The sequence below is a fragment of the Bidens hawaiensis genome, unplaced genomic scaffold (genome assembly GCF_021521415.1).
Source record: "Bidens hawaiensis isolate Kalapana, Puna unplaced genomic scaffold, B.hawaiensis_p1.1 tig00044268_1, whole genome shotgun sequence".
NCBI lineage: Eukaryota > Viridiplantae > Streptophyta > Magnoliopsida > Asterales > Asteraceae > Bidens > Bidens hawaiensis.
The window spans coordinates 1-20,494 of record NW_027497870.1 but is presented as its reverse complement, the minus strand read 5'-3'; the positions used below and the strand labels follow the sequence as shown (position 1 = coordinate 20,494).

The window sequence follows — 20,494 nt, the reverse complement described above, 5'->3', positions numbered from 1 at the left end:
TAGCAATTGGGTGGTTCCCCGGAACCACCCGAGTTTCGAAATAATAGTGTATTGATATATAGAAAATGCTAAAGGAATCACCTTATAAATTAGAAAGGAACCATCTTATTGACAATTCAAGCGTTGGAGTAGTTGGTAATTTGCTAGTTTTGTAAAAAGAAGGTCGCGGGTTCGATTCCCTGTAGAAACAAATTTTAGAACATTTTTTGTTTATTATTCAACCTTATATATCACTTTAGGGTTTTATAAAACACATACTTATATAGCAGTAGCTACTCTTTCTAGAATTATTTCACTTTAAAGGTAAGTTTATATTCATTTATTAAATGTTTAATTGTTCTTCAAGTAGTAAATCGTCAAAAATAAATTTGTTAGTTTTTATGTTTTTATAAAAAAAATTATCATATTTTTATTATATAATGAACTTTGCCCGAATCATCGAACCGAACCGAAATTTTTTATACCAGACTCTATGAAATTGAAACATCAAATAGTAGTGCACCACCTAAAAAAAATTCCTGGATCCGCCACTGCTTCTATTTCAAATAAATAATTTTTATACATTTATCAGTATCATTTTTCTTTCTTTCACTCACAACCACTTTCAAAATATATTAAAAATATAATATGATGTAAACAGTATATTTTTAAAATATACAGAAAAATCACTACATTTCATTATTTTTCACTTATAACACCATAAACTACTCCTTACATTATAAAAACTACAATCATATTTTTTGAATTTTTTGATGTATTAAATATGAATGTTCATAGCATTGGAGATACTCTAAGGTTAACTTTTTACACAAATCTATTATTTAAACATAAAATATAGAAATTATGCTTAAACGTACAAAAGCTTTGCCATGCATAATGGCATAACACTTTCTTAAATTATTTAAATAAATATAACACTCAATTTCCTTAATGAAAATCTGGCAGACAAGAATAAGATAAATGTCATTGATTTTTGTTGATTATTAAAGGCTTCCAAATTGTTAAATCCAAATGGTTACCAAATTAAAATCATTCTATGTATCACAAATCTCCTTCGCTACATGCTATCCAAGAAACTCGAAACTAAATCAACTTCACTAAATCCTTGAAAAATAAGAAAAACCTAACCCACATGGTTTTATAGAGAAAAAAACAGACAACATAAATCTCCGAGCCACCACACCACCACCCTATGCCGCCAGTACGAAACCACTGTTAGTTTTTTGGTCCTCCACAGCAACTACAAACTCTCTATATACAATTTCCAAAACGAAAACTCTCAAATTACACATGATTAGATGACACAACATGATCAGTCGACATCAACAAGATGATACACTTCACAAAAAGCTAGTGCCAAGAGCCAAGTCATTCAAATTTGCAATAATCTGAGCACGTGTCGTCCCAATCTGGTTAGCGATTTCATGCTGATTCTCAAATGGAAGCATATCATAACTGCACCGAAAAAAAAAATAAACAAATCTATAAGATTTCTTTCTACATGACTTGACAGAATATGTGAAAAGAGGTTAAACAAACTTACTGACACAACAGCTCACAGTCCACAATACTATCAGGCCCGGGGCGGTGAGCCTTCCCGTTCGAATGAAACTGGCGAAAGGATCTCGGATTCAATCCCGCAACATGAGAAACCGCATCCACAAGCTTTTTCTGCAGCGATTGAAGCCTGCGAAACGTTAATTCATCAAGTGGTGCAATACACCCAATGCTTCCATCTAGGGTTCCAAACACAAGTGCAAAACGGTTTGTTTTATCAGAAGCCGCAGGACCGGTGGAAGAAGCCGGAAGCATCTGTAACCGAAGGAACTTAGTCACGTGGGCCCCCACATGAAACTCGGCTCGGGAAAGTAGTTTTTGACCCTTCCAACTTTCCGACACCTTTGGTGCATAATAAAATATCTGAGAGTTACAAAATAAGGTAAATATGGATCCAAAGTGTTATTATATAAACGGTTAAAAGGGAGCATATATATATATATATGTATATAATACATGAAGAAGTGCTTACCTGAACATTCTTTTGGTCATCTGAGACCATTAGACTTAAAGTACTTCCATCGATTAGAAACTCGGTAGCAAAGCAGTCAAGGGAGCCGAAATCCTTGGCTAATAAAGTCAACTGGGACCCGTTTTCTTTCCAACTTAAGAAATATATGCTCTTGTGTACATCTCCTATTAGAATAAAATTCTTAACCTAAAAAAGAAAACCATCAAACCGACATTATGTTACTAGACAGATGGTCAAAATGCAAGACATAAGCTTGTAGACGTCTAAACGAACCGAACACGAACTAGACATGCCCGCGTTTGTTCATTTAACTTTAGCCGAATACGAACAATTAAATGAACGGGGTTTTCTTGTTCACTCTTAAGAAAATGAGCATGCTTGTGTTAATAAAAGTAGACTAAATTGTATTAGGTGATAGTTTTGTTTCATAAAAATAGACTAAACTGTTATGAGTTATGACCTAAGTAAATACATAAACGATCGAGCTTTAAACCAACGGACAAACAAACATAAACAAATTTAAATGAACGAACGTTCACAAACACAAACGAGTGAGACATGTGTTCATGTTCGTTATGAACAAAAGATGGCACATGTTCATTCGTTTATCAAATAAAACAAACGTCAAATAGTTCACGGGCGATTCATTGAACGTTCAATTCCTGTACAGGCCTAACTATAGACATGAAAGATAACTCACAATATTTAAGCTGACTACATAAAGTGGTGGGGCATCAAAAAATGCAACACCATTCAATTCAGAACCGGTCCACTTGTGTAGGATAACTTTGGGGCCCGAAGCAACTAGCAGATAGCCTTGAATTGAAGCTAATGCTGATATGGCACCTTTCATTTCCTTCGAGTAAACCTCCGTAACCTAAATGAGCAATAAAAGACCAGAAACAAAAACATTAAAAGAATTGTAATTCTAAATCCTAAAGTAATATAGAAATAATCAAGTTACTATACCTTTGCCGGCGAATTTTCAGTGTTACTTTCAACCGAGAACAAAAGAACGCGTCCTCTTGCAGCTACATCCTCCCCTTGCACATAAGCTGTCCCGATTGCTAAAAGAGTTTCATTCTCTCGTGTTGTTGTATTCTAGCTCAAGAACAATATTCCAAAAGAATTAAAAGCGCCAATAAGAATAATAGATGTAAATAGAACAATGACTGTGATATGAACTTACGGTTAATGTAACCACTCTCACAGTTAACGCATTCTCAGAAGTTTGCATGTGAATGGTTCCCTTTGTTTGCCATGGCCCGCCAGAACTCTCTGGTTCCAAAATTCTAACCTCAAATTCTTCTACGGTATAAGTGCCATCAAGATTTGAAGTATCATGCTCGATTTGGTGGCCAGATTCTTGATCAACCAGAGTTGATAAGACTTGAGTTATGGGCTTTGATACCTGCAAAAAACCAAGAATTAGACAATGAAGCCCAATTTGATAACTCAAATATTATAAATGTGAGATATTTACACAAAACAATCCAAATGTTATGATGTTCTAAAAGATAACACCCTATGTAAGAAAAATTATACAAGAAATTTTGAAGGACCTGATTAAGGTTCATCTATGATACAATTAATCTAATCATATTCATCATAAAATATTTACGAAAGTTTGATTTAATAGTTTAAAAGAGATTGACATACACTAACTGTAGGGGCATGCATGGGTCAGTTTGGGTTAGTTATGGCCTAAAATCGTAACCATAACTTAACTATCAGTTAACAAGAGAATGATAACCGAACAATTAATATGATTAAGTCAATTATGGGTAAGTTAACCATGAACTAGAATTTGTCTTGAAATGTTTGGGCATGACTAAAATAGCCCATAATAATGTTATTGGGGTTTAAAGTTTGGACTTCAAATTTTTTAACCACTTAATAATTTGTTATATAAATTTGGGTTCGAATAATTTGAGTTTTACCATTTGGCATTTGTATATATTACATAACATTAAATATATAAATATATATGCAAACACAAAGGATAGCAAGTCAAGTCGGTTAACTGTGTTTTTACTAAATCATGGGTCAGTTCAACTTTGTCGGTTATAAATATACAAATAACCAAAACCGACCCAATTAATAGTCAACCAAAAGCAAAAACAAAACTGAGAGTCAACTCACAGGAACAGAAACTATAAGCGGGTATAAGTTCTTCTCGGCAAAGTATGTCACTTGATGTGGAGTGGCCTTCAAGGGAATCTATCCAAAAGCACAGACAAATTTCAACAGTTTGTAAGTCAAACAAAACATTTGACTTGATAGCAAAACAATAAAAATATACATCTAAACTAAAACCTTTTGTACTAGCCAATGATTGTCATATGATAGCAAAGATGGAAGTTGACAGATCTTCAAAGTACCCTGTTTAAAAATAAAAAAAACATGCATTCGACACGTTAGATTTTAGAGGATGAAATGAAGAAAAAAAAGTTATGTTAGATTGCTAACTGACCTGTGAGGTAACATAAATGAACCCATGGTTACAGTACATGTTATGAAGAACTGTAAACGCGATAATTGGTCCGTCACAAAGCTGTAAAAAAGTCAAACACAGTGAGATTAAATTGTTTTAAGTTGTAAATGTAGCCTCTACAAATAACATAAAAAGTGATTTTGACCTGTGGATGAATTCGAATACGTTCTCTGAACTTCATGAACCAGGCAGGCCGTGAACCCGATAAGAAAAAACCCGGGCACCCACCAATGTTTTTAAACATTGTGATTCGAGGAAAACGAGTTTCAGTTGACATCTATTCTCGTGTGTACGTATCCAATGAAACACGTGAAAATCTTAAATTTTTAAGCCTTGAAGTACCGGGGCTTGAAGAGCTTTGACCATTAACCGGTTGACTTTTAGAAGCAGCTTCTGAACCTTCATACATGTAAGCATGATAACAAAGAATGGTCCCGTCAGTCAATATTCCAAAAAGAAATGGACGGCTATTCTCTCCATGCCACCTATGCATAGCCAGTTCAACAACCTTCATATTCTGGTATTTTTGAGACTCATTGGAAGATTCTTGAAACAAGTTATCGCCAATAAAAGGTCTTCCCGACACAAAGCTTTCAACAGAATAAACACAACAGAAATTCGGGACATCGTATATTTCAAGGGTCCCGTTTTCATAACAAATCACACAATAGATATCACCCTGATCAGGAGGTGTACCATCAGGTCCTTCTACTGGTTCACTGACACCTGTCAATAGCCATGCATCGGTGCTTGTTTTTCTAAGCCATGGTTCTGTTCCTCTATCGTGGTAAAGAGTACATGCGCTTATTGTTCTCTTAGTGGTCTGAAATGCTGCTAAGTTGTTGATGCTCATTGTGCATGAGGATGGGTCTGCAAGTATGAAAAAAGTAGTGGATTAAAAATAGTAAAAGACTGCTGAGTTGCCATAATGAATGTACCTCCAACAAGAAGCTGAATACTTCCATCAGTCATCATCAATAAAACATAAGGATCGGCAATAGAGACTGATGACACGGTCAAAGCAGCTTCAGAATTTGTGGCTCGAAAGGTTAAATCTTGAGTCATGAAAGCACCATCAAGAATCCGAGCTCCACGGGAATACACTTGTATCACTCGCCTCCTAATCAAAATGCAACAAATTTGGCAAAAGTGGTCTAATAAACGTGGATTGAAGTAGATAACAAAGAAAATTGTAAACACGATTTCATAGATATGTGTGATGTGTTTATATCTATGAAAAGCTTCAATGTATCATTGAAAAAGTATAGTTTTACCTTCCAAAAAGATTCCCGACATAAATGGTGCTACCTTGAACAAAATAATCCACATTTTCTGTCACCTCCTCAAGATTACTTACTGTCTGTAACACCTGCACACGTAAAATACTTTATGTTATTAGTTTCATGCTTATTAAGCAGTGTGACATTACTTATAAGTGTCTTATTATGCTAGCTACCAGATTGCCATCTTTTTGGATTAAAAAACACAATAAAGCAGAAAAAAAAACATGTAATTTTGCATGGGAAACATATATACCATTGTCCGGCTTTCTAAGCTGATAATTAAATATGCATGATACTCTTCATCTTCAGTTGCTGTTTTTGAATGTTCAGCTTGATTGCGTGAACTTTTGTGATAAACGGTCCAAAGCCCTTTACAGCCTGGTATAGATTCCTACAAAATACAAATGTTGCTATATTGACAATTTTCATTGCATGCTAAATTCATATGAACTTGCAAGTAGAGCCGGCAAATCGTGTCGTATTGTGTTTAACAGGTTAGAGACGACACGATTAATACAAATATTAAACATGAAAACGACTCGTTTAACACTTGGCTTTGGTGGTTTGAATATATGTTTTCACTTTTCAGACGCCACACCTCTTATTATTATTATTATTATTATTATTATTATTATATACCAGTTTGGTGCTTGGTATTGATATTGATTGGTGCATTTTTTTTTGTTACTATAATAAATGAAATGAAAACTAATCAAACATCAATTTTTTTAAACCTAAAAGAAACCGACATAGTTTGCGCAAACTTGCGGCATTATTTAAAGCATATGACTGAAAACGTTTACCAATACGCAAGTTTACCAACCGACCCCCCCCCCCCCCTAAAAAAATGGTCGTTGATCCACCTCAATTTTATATGTTTTTACTTGTCTTTGAGTTACGGTACCGTAACATACATTATAAAAAAAATGACGTATTCGTGTCAAGTTACATTCTCAATGCTTGGTACTGGCAATGCTTGGGTTTTACCACTGCCTGGGTTTGCCAACCAAATAAACATCGTTTTAAATATTTTGTTTTCTTATATGTTAATGTTTTTATATGTTCATTTAACGAATTATTTTTGGGTTTTAACGCTGAAATTTTATCAATGGTGCCTATGTCGTAACAAACACAGCATATACTGACCAAATTTGTGTCGACTCATCGTCGTAATGCTCAAGTTTTACCAACGTTCGTGTTTTAGTGCTTTGGTTTGCCAGCTGCCTTGACTCGTTAAACTAGTGTAGTATAATTAAGAACTTTTGTGCCACAAAATATTTTTCGGTTTATTTTATTAGTTTTGTTTTTATGTAAATTATTTTGATGCTTATCAAATTGTGATGCCTTGGTGTGTTGGTTGTTGTAAGGATTCTTAATTCTTGTGAATGGAATAAAAAGGACCATGCAAGTTCAAGCCCCATCCAAAGCCAAAAAAATTTGTTCGTATTTATTTACTTTTTTTGTTGTGAGAACTTCTTTCTTTGAAAACATTTTTTTGGTTACTTTTTTTATTTTTATTTATTTGATATGTGTTTTTTTTGTTTAAATACGTTAACATGTTTAAGAGTTTTTGTTGTCACAATTACATTATTGGGTCACTTGGCTACACGTTATTGGTGCAAGACATTTTTTTTGTTTTAGTTTCGGCATGTAACGAACGTAAAAAAAACCCGATCGAATGCCAATTTTGTTTTTGTTTTGTATTTTTTTTGCCTTTTTTAGTTCGGGTACCTTAACAAATGTGTTGGAAACTGACCAAAATTCATGTAGACTCACCGTTTCTGTTTTAGTACCAGTATCGTAACGAACGTAATGGAAATCAACGATTTTGTTTTTTCATTCCGATACCGTAAAGAACATAATGGAAATTGGTCGAATTTGCGTAGATTCAACGCCTCAACACCAGGGATCGACAATAGTCAGGTTTTACCAACGCTCAAGTTTTACCAACTGACGTCACCCCATTGGTCCACCTCAATTTTTTTATTTTTTTTTGTTTTATATTTTGTTTTAGTTCCGGTACAATAGCGCACATAACCGAAGCCGGCCGAATTCGCGTCAATGATGCGTGCTTGAGTGAGTGCTTAAAATGGTTGGAATTGGAGTTTTAGCTTTCGCACAAGATCGTGTTTTAAATTTATAAAAGTGATATCTACTAAGACTAAACACATACAAAATAGGCAAGTGTACCTATCGTATATATAGAATAGTATTGGTAAGAACCAAGTATCGATCAGTGGACACAAATGTTTCTAATAATGAATCTTCGTCTTACTTTAATCAGAGAGTTTAATCATTTTGAGATTGATTTTTAAACTTTTTATAAAATAGAAAGACTTATATATAATATATAAGTGACAAAAAGAGAAATTCTAAATGAGTAATTCAAGAATACGAAGGTTTACCATCTAATATTAAGAATCCACTCCATTATTCTTTGATGATTATTAAATGAACATGTGATAGACTTGTCCTAATAATATATGATAGAATAGTCCCTTATTTCTAAGTGAACATATTCTATGACATAAAGAAAGTAACATGCGCATTTTAAAGTCCATCATTTCCTAATGTCATGCTACCACGAGAATGTCAATTTAAGTAGACAAGCAGTTTGGTATAATATAACGATTAGGATTGACTTCGATTTCTCAAATACCAATCCTAACAATTTCGAGTGGTTGTAGTTAACTCACACAACCTCCCCTTGGTTGATTTAATTAGATTATAGTTACACATTCCATTAACATATGATTTCTTTAACTAGCATGATAACCTAAGCAATCGTGTTAACAATGTTATTTAAGAATTATCAAAACTAGAGAGATAGATCATAGCTTATAACTCATAATTTCTAAGTACAACATAAGGATCCATGTTTTATCTTGAATAAAGTATTCTTTTTACCATTTCTAGTTTCCAAGAACATGAATTACCATGAATGATTATAAATCATCAACCTTGATGTATTGAATTTAAGTGATAAAACATTTCTTCATCAATGGATAATTGCAAAATAATCATGTACTATACCAAACTAAGCCACATGTTTCACATAATCATCAAGTAAAATAAATCTTCTTCATATATTATAGATGGTAAATGGAGTTTAGCTCATAAGGAGCATTGTTATAAACATAAAAAGAGATGATGATAACAAACACATGATTAAACTAGAACAATCTAACCAAATGTGGATGAGTCTCTCTTCTTAATGATGATGGATTATGGTGATGTTGATGATGATGATGATATCCTCCAAGCCTTCAAACTCCTCACAAGATCTTCAATATGAGTGTAATGTGGGTGTTTTTATAAGATAAACCCGTTTAGAGATCTTCTTCAAGCACACCAAGTGAGTGCAACTTAAGCCTCTATTTATAGGCTGTCTGGAAGGAGGAGCACGACCCCGTGCTTAATGAGGCACGGCCCCGTGTCCACGTGTCCCAGTTGCATGTTGTTAGATCGTACATGATGACTCACCACGGGGGTGTGCTTTTGAGGCACGCCCCCGTGCTTTTATTGACATGTGTTTAAATTCATTTTGTCTTATCTGGAGGTGACCACGGCCCCGTGGTCAAGGAGGCACGACCCCGTGCTTTTGTCTTCAGTGATTGTCTTTTCTTGTGATCAAAATCATGGGGGCGTGTTTCCTAGAGCATGGGGGGGGGGGGGGGCGTTTCTTGTTTTTCTTATATTTTCTTCGTCTTTTCGCTTGTTTCTTTGTTTGAGGCTTGGGTTTACCTGAATTTGTATTTTAGTGTGATAAGTAGCTTTCTGACCTAGTTTATTTAATAGAAGTTGCAGTTTGTAGAGATTATTTGATGTTGAAAAGATGTATATATTTATATACAACAGTCAGCTTATCGCCTTAACACTTAGAACCGAAAAGGCTTCGATTTTACAACCGCTCGGTTTTACCGACCTGCCCGGCGCAACGCGCCTGGTAAAACTCTGGTTATATATATCTATAATATATATAAACGAAAGCTCAAAAATCCTACGTATCGCGATGTGGTCGCTCCCCCCTTTTATGGAAGCCACAAAATTGCTTGATTTTTAAATGGAGACTTCTCATGCATTTGACTCGAATTCACGGGTATGGGTATTTCCAAACCCAGATATTCCTTAAACGGCTTATAACATCTCATTAAATTAAAAATTAATCTCACCAAGTGAGTGTAACTTAAGCCTCTATTTATAGGATGTCTGGAAGGAGGAGCACGACCCCGTGATTAATGAGGCACGACCCCGTGTCCACGTGTCCCAGTTGCATGTTGTTAGATCGTACATGATGACTCACCACGGGGGTGTGCTTTTGAGGCACACCCCCGTGCTTTTATTGACATGTGTTTAAATTCATTTTGTCTTATCTGGAGGTGGCCACGGCCCCGTGGTCAAGGAGGCACGACCCCGTGCTTTGGTAACACCCGTAAATTTTCAGTTCAAAGATTTAAAGTTTGTAAAGTGTGTGTAACGCCCTAAATTTCGCCAAATCCTGCGGTTGTAAGCCAAAGAAACATTAGTTAACTTAACTGTCAGATCAACTTCGCATGCTATGAAACTAGGAGGGGGTTATGTGAAACACTGATTTATTTTAGTCTTTGGAACCTAATTTAAATATGAATTAATCTAGGGGGCTTTATGAAAAGTTAGAAATTAATTCCCTTGTGGCCAAATATGTCGTTTCTTTTTTTAAACCATAAATTGTAAAGGTGATATTAGTTGTCTAAATAATTCACAACCACCCCCACTTTCTTTTTTTTCTTTTCCTTGTCCGATTGGAAATGCAGGAGCAACCAACAACCCCATTTTCTTTTGTTCATCCATGATTGAAGTGTATAAATCCAATTCAAGATTGGTATTTAAAATCCCTACAAGTCTTTTGCATCTCAAATGATCATTATATCACGTATATTGATCGATACATGGCTTGTTCTAGGCTAACCGCGTATGCTACCCTTTTGTGTTTTTGGCATGGAGTTTTTGTTTTGGTTTCTTCTGTAATGGACTTTGGGTCCTACTACTAGAAAACAGGGAGATCAAACAAACACTCAAATACATAATTGTGTTCAGAAGGTTTGTGAGTGGGTTTTGGAGGGCAATTATTCAGCTGACACAACATATACCAACATATATTTTGAATTGGAGTTAGTGGGTTTTTGGGTGGACAACAAGAAACACAGAAATCACTCACTCCTCATTAAAAGATTCTCTCGACCTTCATTCATTTCAGCCGCACAACAACAAAACAATATTGGTTCACAATTCTTGATGTATTCCTCTGCCATTGAAAAAAAAAATAAGTCAGTGGTTCACAACAACCAAAATCTTCTTAGGCGTTTGAGTTATGGGGATACTTAGTGATTCTCTAGCTCGTGGTGAATTCGTGTCAGGTGAGTTCATGATGCCCTTTTAACTCTTTTTAAGTTTTTGGGCTAGCATGTACACTTAAGCGGTTTTGCTTGAAAAACCGTTAAAATTACATTGCATAGGCTTATTTATATAGGATAGACCTTGAAATGATAATATTGAATGATGTATGGATGTGTATGTATATATATTATTGAATGGCCAATAATTGGCGAATGATGTAGTCGTTATCGATTACGGATGTTACGTATGCCTACTTTGTGTTTGCACGCGTTAATGGAATGTTACGTGTTGGGGTTGTACGTTTTCTCGTCCCTGAATGTTATTAATGAATGTTACATATATATATATATATATTTATATAGGAAAGCATGTATAGAGATGTTTATATATAAGAATGATTACCTATTATTATTGTCGATATGGTGTTTCTGCAGTGGCTTCTGAGGAATGAAAATCTATTATTATTAAAGATGTTATTTATTTAAACTTGAACTCACTCAGCTTAAGCTGACTTTGTGTACATGTTAGTGTGAGTTTCAGGTTAAGAGGAGGATGCTTACCGCTTGAACGTGCTCGAGACTACTCGGTCGATTGAAGGCATACTGAGTCGGAAGTTTCAATAAAATTAAACATTCTCTTTTAATGTTTTATTAAATACATTTCAATTTGATTTTGGGAATTTGTTTTAATAATTTCTGCTGAACCTATACTATGAATTATTATTTTAAGGGAACGAGCTGTTTAAGTTTAAGTATTTTGTAAATATCGTGTATGAGTACCAACTGTGGAACCACCGGGAGTCAGGGTCTTACAGCTTTTGTCTTCAATGATTGTCTTTTCTTGTAGATTTTTGTCTTTTCTTGTGATCAGAAGCATGGGGTGTGTTTCTTGGAGCATGGGGGCGTGTTTCTTGTTTTTCTTGTGTTTTCTTCTGTTTTTCTTCGTCTTTTCGCTTATTTCTTTGTTTGAGGCTTGGGTTTATCTGAATTTGTATTTTAGTGTGATAAGTAGCCTTCTGAGCTAGTTTATTTGATAGAAGTTGCAGTTTGTAGAGATTATTTGAGGCTGAAAAGATGTATATATTTATATACAACAGTCAGCTTACCGCCTTAACACTTAGAACCGACAAGGCTTCAATTTTACGACCGCTCGGTTTTACCGACCTGCCCGGCGCAACGTGCCATAATATATATAAACGAAAGCTCAAAAATCCTAAGTGTCGCGATGTGGTCGCTCCCCCCTTTTATGGAAGCCACAAAATTGCTTGATTTTTAAATGAAGACTTCTCATGCATTTGACTCGAATTCACGGGTATGGGTATTACCAAACCCATATATTCCTTAAACGGCTTATAACATCTCATTAAATTAAAAATTAATCTCACCAAGTTATTAATGTGAAAATCCAATAAAATAGGGATATACTAAAAGTTATTATATTATTTTTTTAAAAATATTATTTATAATTAAGAAACAATTTTATAATAAAAAAAATAAACGGTCTTGGGTCTCACCAAACCCTGATAGCTTTTAAACGGGTTATAACATCTCATTTATTTGTGAAACCCTTTTATCATCAAACTTTAAGCATATTATCAATGTCCTTACAATAAATAAAGTAAAGTCCAAAAAGTATATAAATTTTGAAAACGAATAACGTAATAACCAGGCATTCGTAATTATTTGTTTGGTTATCTATAATAATCTTAAATATATATAAACAAATCTCCATATTTTCTCTCAAGCCACCAGATTTATTTGTAAATGGTGGGTTTTCATGCATTTAACCCGAATTCACGGGTATGGGTCTTACCAAACCCAGATAGCCATTAAACGAGTTATAACATCTCATTATATTACAAATTAATTTCACCAAATATTTGATATGAAAATCCTATAAAATATGATGTACAAAAATTAATATTAGATTTTTTTTAAAAAAAGATATAATTTATAATTATGAAACAATTTTATTGTAAAAAAAAATAAGCGGGTCATGGTCTCATCAAACCCAGATAGCTTTTAAACGGGTTATAACATCTCATCTATTTGTGAAACCATTTCATCATCAAACCCAGATAGCTTTTAAACGGGTTATAACATCTCATCTATTTGTGAAACCATTTCATCATCAAACCCTAAGTATATTATTAATTTCCTTACAATAGATAAAATTAAAATACAAAAAAGATATATAAATATTAGAAACATAAAATGTAAAACAAACTCCGTAATCAAACCCTAAGTTAATTTTTCAATATGGATTTAGTTACATTAGCGATTTTTTTTCTTTTAAGTTTAACTTAAATGAAAAGTTTCACAAAATAATATCCAAATTATAACAAATGAAGATAAACGAATAAATATAAAAATTAAGTAGATAATTCATTTAACGTTTCATTAAAAAATGAACATAACTTAACATAAAGTAATCAAAATAAGTTCAAGTATATTATTAACTTTTTACAATAAATAAACTAAAATCCAAAAAAAATACATTCATAATATTAGAAACGAAAATTTTAAACAACCCCCGTAATACGGGGGATATAAACTAGTATATATATGTTTTGGAGGGGGCCGGGAGAACCAAACGGATATACGCTTAACTTTCTTAAACGTTCTCGGGGTGTTCTCTCATTAAGCTAACTTCCGTTGAATTCTTGAGGAATTTTTCTAGTATATATGACCGGTCAGGTTAGTTTTGGTGTTGTTTCTTCGTTGTTTCCGACAATGAAAGACCCGCTGGCCCACTAGCCTTTTAGGGTTCATAAACAAGGTAATATCAAAGGTTCTTGTGAATCGGTTAAAAAAAAGTAATTGGGAACCTGCTTTCGGTCAAACAGTCGGCTTTTTTAAAAGATATAAACATTCTAGACAACCCCACCATTAATGCTAGATGAAAGTGTTGCATGGCTGAAAAAATAAAATAAAAAATAAAGCAAGAAACGTGGTATTTTTTTAAAATAGATATTGAAAAGACGTATGACTCGCTTAGTTCCAGCTAGGTGAAAGGGGGTGGATAATGGTGATCATCAAAGGTGGGAGATCATCGGTTTTGGTGAATGGGTCTCTGACCTAGAGTTTACATGTAAGGGGGCTTCGGAAAGGAGACCCCATCTCACCATTTCTATTTGTTTTTGGCTATGGAGGCAATAATAGTGGTTATGAAAAGGGCAAGTGGTTGTGGTTTATTTAAAGGGATCAGGTGTGGGGTCTAGTGATGACACATCTATTATACGCGGACAATGTGGTGTTTATTGGGAATGGGAGGAAGAGTACGTGATGAATCTTCGCTGAATTTTAAGGTGTTTTTATTTAGCATCTGGATTAAAATTTAAACTTACAAAGAATTGGTTGTATGGAACAAGAGTGGAGGTCCATGAAAGGGTGGTGATGGCTAGTACGATCGGTTGTAAAACGAGCTTGTTTCCATTTAAATATCTTGGACTTCAAGTGGGTGCAAACATGAATTTGGTGGATTCTTGCGATTCGGATGTTGAGTTATTCAGGAAAAAAGATTATTTTTGTGTAAAGTAAAGAAATTATCTATAGGTGGGTGTACAACGGTGATAAAATCGATACTAAATTCATTACCTGCGTGTTATTTTTCATTATAATAAAGCACCGGCGGGGGCGCTAGATGTGACATTCGTCAATTTTCAAACGTGAAAAACCAATCCATTTTAAAATTTCGATATAATTTCATACCTTCAATTATTAAAGAAAATATTGATTTCCAATTTCATTTATGATGTTTGTTTATGATTTATGGTTATGATTTATATTTATGATATTTATGATGTTACACATTGTATCTAGACTATTTCCTAACATCTCTCCATCTTTTTCAACCTCCAATTTAGTCAAACAAGTCTTAATTGCATTCAATTTTGTTAAACACTTGCCTCTTGACTAGTTTGACCAATGCACTAGCTATCAATTTCGTTGTGGAAGCTATCGGTTGTGGTTTTGTTACGGGGAGTTTCGTGTCGGTTTCTTCTTTTCTGGTGGATATAAGCAACTGTGATCTGCTTCTGCTTCTAGGAGGTAATCGGATAGCTGGATTTTTGGTTGATGAAAGGGGCTTGGGTGTTGGATAAGTTTCCTCTGGTGTTTTTGTATCATCAACAGAGTGATGAAGTTGTAGAACATCTAAGTGGCGGCTAGCCCAAGTTTGGCGAACTCTAGAGGAGGCAGAGATGGAGATTCCAAAGTCATCATTAGCTTCAGCTTCAGAGTCCTCCATGGGCTTAAGGTCTAGAGCGGGCAAGCGTCGAGTGTCCCAAGTCTGTCTAGGGGAAGTTCCAAATGAATGGTCATGATCATCTCCTACTATTTCTAGTAAGACGGGACATGTGATTTTGTAACCTTTAACCGCCCCAGTAGTCTCTTTCCCAAGAAAGTCATCATCAACATTAAGAGAATAATATTTTTGCAAGAAGCTAATAGTGATGAAATTCTACATAAAGAAAAGAAATCGTTACTGAGTCTGTCAGGGCCATGGAAAAATCACTGCTGGGTAAGAGTTCGGATAAGGAAGGGATGAGTAAGGAGATGCCAGCCGGGGAAGAAGAGGTGTTTGTGTCGAGTGAGGATGAAGACGAGGTCCGCACCTTTAGTGTATCTACCCGAGGTTGTTCGTATGGAGATTTTAAGAAGTGTGACCCTCCTTCCTTCGACGGTACTAAGGATGCGTTGGCAACATATCAGTGGGTGAGAGAAATGGAGGCCATATTGAGGGTTAGTAAGTGTAAGGGGGAGGACATGGTGACCTTCGCGACTGCCTCGTTTCGTTCTGAAGCGCTATGTTGGTGGGATAATCTGGTGCAGGCTATGGGTGATCGTTCTATTAGGAGGATGACTTGGGTTGAGTTGAAGAAGTTGGTTCTTGATCAGTTTTATACTCCACACAAATTGGATAAGATTGAACAAGATTTCTTGACCTTGGAGGCTGGCAGTATGACGCATCGGGAGTACACCACGAAGTTTAATAAGATGGCTCGCTTGTGCCCCGATTTGGTTACTCCTGAAGCCAAGAGGATTAAAAAGTATGTGAAGGGTCTTACGGAAGATATTCGAAGAGGTGTGATGACCACCAACATGAACTCGTTTCAATCAGTGGTTATGTAACAACTCGGGTTTTCGAACATATATTTTCACCCGACTAGGTTCAATGTTCGGGTCCAAACTAAAACTTCTACCCATTATGTTTCCATCTCCAACTCTAAGGACTGATATGCAATATCTATAACTTATTATAATGTATCATTTAAATGGGAACCCGTTTGCTCATGCCCAGACCCAGATCGCAATCCGCAACTCGATTAACTTGCTTGGACCGCAATTTTCGTAACCAATATGGTAATTGAACCAAAACGCGTGTTATACATTCCATAAACGGCCTAACCGACTCTTTATTATGCTAAGACGAATCAAAACGAATCAGCAATTCGTGTTATTATAAACCGACCCTAACCCTAGATTGTTTTACAAGAAAACATCCATATAAATTCAATTAAATCTGCACACACGATCTCTAAACCATCGCCAACTACAACCCTATAATCAATTATATTATTGTTGCTGTTTGCTAATCCGTTCATCACCTCACCACCCCTGGCTCTGTTGTATCTCGTTACCCCATGTCCGATCTTCGTTTCAGGTAATTTCATACATGGTTATGGCCGCGTTCAAATGTAGATCAAAAGCCCTTAATCTAATTTGATCTTTGTTTCAGGTAATTTTATCCTTATTTTCCTTTTATTTCATATATTAATTAATTTAAACATTAAAGTGTATTATAATTCAATAATTTATTATAACCGACACATCAACTAGTAAACTAGTTGTATTCCGAACTTTGTTAAAAATCATGTATTTAGATAAGTATATATATATATATATATATATATATATATATATATAATGAGTATTAACTTGATAAAGGTTTTTCTTTATATTAATGATTTAAAAAGGTTTTGTTTAATTTATAGTACATAATTAATACATAAAATATATCTTATTATTATGCATAATTATTTGGCCAAGTATTTTATAAACCAATTTTATTTTTATAAATATTTATATATATTGCCACCACTTTAAGTGAAAGGACTTAGTTTATAAAATAAACTTTAATAAATTATTTTAAACTCTCGATAGTGGTCGATCTCAACATAATAGTCTTAGTTAAAAGGGAATTATGTTTATAGTTATATATCTTTATAAAATATTATATTAATTATAACATGACTTAATAATAATTATACTTGTCGAGCTGTCATAATCGATCTAGTTCATTAACTTAGCGTATCCATATTCTATTTTCCTTATTAGGCCTCATCGTCAACATGTGATTTCCGAGAATCGTCATTCTTATTGTTATCTATTTCCATTGTTCGTCTATCGAGGTGAGTACCACATTCCCCTATTTTACTTGTTTTCCACATTTTGGGGACATATGCGTAAATATACTTTCTCATATACTTATACACAAAACTGCAACTTTGTCTTATGTGTTAACAACTTATACCTTACTTGTTTATATGCTTATTTGCTTTGTATGCTTTCGCATTCGGAGAGGTCCAACATAATCTCAGTCTAGTATGATCATACGCCAGTCGTCAGCCTTTGTGCTTCTTGACATCTCAGTTATACTTGCTCATTTGGTTATTTTGTTATTCTCATATGACTTGTTGCAGCTACGTATTTTTGTTATATATACTATATGTACAACTAAACTAGTGTGTTGCTCATTCAACATGTGTTGTTGACAAATTCTATTTTATACGCATATGCAGGTTATCGCTTGAATTATTTGCAAGACTTTGTGAAGATTTAGTGAAGAATTATGTTAGAAAAGATAAAATCAGGAATTAAATTTGTGTTTATTATTTGTTTAATGAGTTGTATTTTGTATTTGATTTATTTGGAAATTGAATAAAATTAATAGATATTGTCATATAAATATTGCATGATAGTACCTTGAGAGATGTGACAATCAGTTCGCGCCCTGGCATTTCCGACGTAGGTTGGGGTGTGATAGGTTACCCTAGCTGGCGCATTATACGATCAGAGGGAGAAGTTACCGCCAACCGAGACTAGGAAGACGTGGAATTCAAATTCGTACGGTAAACGGCCTGGGGGAAACAACTTTAATTCGGCCGAGAAGAGGGTTAAGATTGAGAATTCGGATTTTAAGAAGGATGTGGCATTTGTAAAGTGCAAGAAGTGCGGGAAACAGCACAAAGGGGAATGTAAGCATGGGACTAGTTCCTGTTTTCGTTGTGATAAGGTTGGACACCCCCATTTCGAGAGTCCGACATTGACTTGTTTCCGCTGTAAGGGAGCTGGCCACTTGGCATCAAACTGCCCTACTATCAAGACTGGGGGGGGGGGGGGGGACCCGGGAACTTCCTCGAGGGGGAAACTGGAAGAAAAGCCAAAGGTCAGGGCGAGGGCCATCAATATCACCAAGAAAGAGGCAAAGGATGATGCGGACGTTGTTTCGGGCACCTATTTACTTGATGAAATACAGGCAACCGTTTTATTTGATTCGGGTGCCAGTAGAAGTTTTGTGTCTACAACTTTCTGTTCCTTGTTGAAAAAATTACCCGAGCCCGTAGTTGATGTGTTTGATGTTTAGGTCGCCGTAGGAAAGTTTGTATCCGTGTCTAGGGCTGTTCAGGGTTGATGTGCTAAAATATATATATAAATAAAACCCGGATCGCAACTAAGCTTTAAAAAACCAAACAGTCTATCCTAGTTCACACAAACGGAAAGTGTACCGATCGCGTATAGCAAAGATTAGGAAAATCAGGATATCGAACTCCAAGACACGTGAGAACGGCTCAGATTATAAACCCTAATCCAAGTCCTACCTTAAAATATTTAATTGATTTTATTATTTTTTTATTTTATTTAAATTAATTTAACTAACTTACTTAACTTAACAAAACTAACAAGAAAAATTAACAAGACTTAACGGCACTAACGGAGCTCTCAAATATGATGAAGGTGAACCACCTAGGTAAGGTATTTTAACGGACTATCAACGACGCTCGGGTGACAAACGAAACACATAAAACCGGGTTCAAAAGATAATCTAACTAGACAATTATAAGGGAAAATAGGTCCCCACGGTCAGTTTTACTAAAGACCCCTAAAAAACGTCTAGAAAGAAGGATAAAGCACGGTTGATTTTCTAAGTACCCAACTGATTTATTACTTGGTCCGTATCAAAAACCACAAATTCCTCTAAGACCCGTAATCCTAACAAAACCTCGGGAATAAGGGGTAATTCAATATTAAATATTAAATAATTCGTCTTAAAAATTAACCTAATCAACGGCTAGAAAACCGCACGTGGTCTCGCAACGACAAACTAAATCGAATATACCAAAGAGATAAACCAACTCTAATGTCTTGGTCCAACTAAAATGAGAAGAACCATTGATATGAACAACTTTAACCAATCAAACTCTATGGTGACGTCTACCACAAACAACCAAAAACACCAAGTAATTAGTCCTAACATGCAATCCTAAACAAAAACACGAAACTAATTCATGTAAAGATAAAATCACACGGGGTTTAATTAATATAATATTGTACAACTCAATAGCAATCATAGAATAAAATCATAATAATATGAACTTGACACTAGAAAATCAATTATATGTTCGTTACTCAACCCAAAACAATCATCAAAACATCGTCAATTAACCAAACCTAGGTAGTTCTAAAAAGTTTAGCTACTCATATTAATAATAATCTCAAAAAACCATATCAAATATGACAGCCAACATGATCAAAAAAAAAAAGTGAAACAAAAGATTAAAATACCAAACCTTGTGTCTCTGCTCAAAAGATTCCGCCGCCAAAGAAATATTATCTCTTTTCGTTTTGCTGCTCCTCGTACTAAAACAAAACAGAACAAACTTTTGGTATAAAGTTTGTGTTATTTCTTTTTCTCTTTTTCGATTGGACCAAAAGCCAATCAGCCTTCGGTTTTATATAATTTTCTTTTGTGTTGCCACCAACTGCCGATCCAAATTATTATGGGGCTCCTGGGGTTGTTCTTTAAAATCCCTAGCGTAGCCTTCAAGTTAACTCTTTTCTCGTGACCTCTGCCCGCGACTTTCAAGATCCATCTTTCAAGTGGGCCAGCCCAAATAAGTGGGTCGGTGGAATTTCCTTAAAATCACACACATTAGCATTATTATTGTTTCTTGAGAACCATATATATTTATTTGTTTTATAAACCAAAACTGAATAATGCAAATTACTTCATGAGACTTTTTCATACATA

At 34.8% G+C, this 20,494-nt stretch overlaps 1 pseudogene; it reads right to left on the bottom strand.

The window, feature by feature from the left end:
* Positions 1-811: 811 nt before the first annotated feature.
* LOC143594867 (cleavage and polyadenylation specificity factor subunit 1-like) lies at positions 812-15,430 on the bottom strand (annotated as a pseudogene).
* Positions 15,431-20,494: the final 5,064 nt, after the last annotated feature.